A 2,019-nucleotide genomic window follows, 5' to 3' on the forward strand; every position below is an offset into this window, starting at 1 on the left:
CAATCAGCTACCTCCTGCAATTGCTGTTAATCAAAATCCTGCTCCACACACTATGTATGATTATGCTAAACCTTCTTTAGCAGGAACTGAATCTAGCATAGTTAAACCTGTTGTAGCTACAAATACTTTTGAATTAAAACCTAACACTATTCAGATGATACAGCAATTTGTTCAGTTTGATGGTTTGCAGGATGAAGATCCCAATGTTCACTTAGCAAACTTTCTCGAATTTTGCGATACATTTAAAATCAATGGCATTCTGATGATGCCATTCGTCTTCAGTTATTCCCTTTTTCATTAAGGAACAAAGCTAAACAGTGGTTGAACTCGTTACCACGAGGGTCAATTACTACTTGGGAACAAATGACAGAAAAATTTTTACTAAAATATTTTCTGCCGGCTAAAACGGCTAAATTGCGTAATGATATCTCTTCTTTTGTGCAAATGGATTTAGAAACACTCTACGATGCTTGGGAGAGATACAAGGACCTTTTGAGAAGATGCCATCACCATGGATTACCACTTTGGCTCCAAGTACAAACATTTCACAATGGTCTGAATCCTTCGACTCGGTAAATGGTTGACGTAGCGGTGGGCGGAACCATCAACAATAAAACAAAGGAAAATGCCTATGAGTTTATAGAGGAGATGTCACTGACTAACAATCACCATGCTCTCTAATCAAGTAGAACTCTTAAATAAAAAGATTGATGGTTTTCTTAGTTCTTCACAGGTTCGCCCAGTAAGGCAGTGCGAAGCAAGTAGCAATGGAACAAACCATTTAGAATACCAACCTTATTGCCACAGCATGGATAACGAGCAATTAAACTACATGGGTAGTAATCCTCGACCTCAAAACAATCCATATAGTAACACTTATAATGCAGGTTAGAGGAACCACCCCAATTTCTCGTGGGGCGGTCAAGGAAATCAAAGACCACAACATCCTTCGGGCTACCAACAACCACCCTACCAATAGGAAAAGAAGCCAAACCTTGAAGAGATGCTCTCAAAGTTTATATCAGTGTCAGAAACCCGTTTTCAGAACACCGAGACAGCACTTAAAAATCAACAAGTGTCGATCCAAAGCCTCAACAAGGTAGTTTTCCAAGTAATACCTAACCTAACCCAAGGGAACAACTCAATGCAATTAATATTCAAGATGACGAAGGAGTCGTTGAGCTTAAACCAGAACCAAGGCAAGAAACTATGGTAAGCAACGGTCAAGGTCAGGTAGATCAAAATACAAATAAACCAGTGACTGTCGAATATAAACCTCGTGTGCCATACCCCAACGCGACAAGGAAAGACCGCTCAGATGAACAATTTGGTAAATTCCTTAAACTCTTAAAAAAATTACATATTAACTTACCGTTTATTGAAGCTCTATCGCAGATGCCAGACTCAATGAAATTTTTAAAGGTACTTTTAGAAAATAAGCGGAAGTTGGACGAGGGGTCGCATGTGGAGTTGAACGCAGTTTGCTCAGCCATTCTCCAAAATAAACTACCCAAAAAACTAAAAGACCCAGGGAGCTTTACTATTCATTGCTTAATTGGTAGTTTAGATGTTAATCATGCATTAGCTGATCTAGGGGCTAGTATCAACGTCATGCCTTACAAAATGTTTAAGCAACTAGGTCTCCGGAAACCCAAACAGACTAGGATGAGCATTCAATTAGCAGACAAAACTATAATATTCCCTAAAGGTATTATTCAAGATGTGCTAGTTAAAATCGATAAATTTATATTTCCCGTTGACTTTATTGTTCTAGAAATAGAAGAGGATAGCAACACTCCCTTAATTCTAAGAAGGCCTTTTTTAGCAACTGCTAAAACCATCATTGATGTTGGCACAGGTGAACTCACACTCCGGGTAGGAGAAGAAACAATCACCCTTCAAGCTCGCAATTCTGGCAACACATCAAGAATTGAAGGTGATCATTTAAACCATTCTACTAGAACTAACAATATGGTGCAACCTATTTTGCTGGAAATGAGTCTGAAGGAAGCACACAAG

At 38.8% G+C, this 2,019-nt stretch overlaps 1 non-coding gene across 1 annotated transcript; it reads right to left on the reverse strand.

Moving 5' to 3' along the window:
* Window positions 1-411: 411 nt before the first annotated feature.
* LOC121228601 (small nucleolar RNA R71) lies at window positions 412-518 on the reverse strand. Its single transcript, XR_005926177.1, has one exon. It is a non-coding gene; the product is annotated as a small nucleolar RNA R71 (small nucleolar RNA).
* Window positions 519-2,019: the final 1,501 nt, after the last annotated feature.

This window comes from Gossypium hirsutum, chromosome A04 (genome assembly GCF_007990345.1).
Source record: "Gossypium hirsutum isolate 1008001.06 chromosome A04, Gossypium_hirsutum_v2.1, whole genome shotgun sequence".
Taxonomy (NCBI): Eukaryota; Viridiplantae; Streptophyta; class Magnoliopsida; order Malvales; family Malvaceae; genus Gossypium; species Gossypium hirsutum.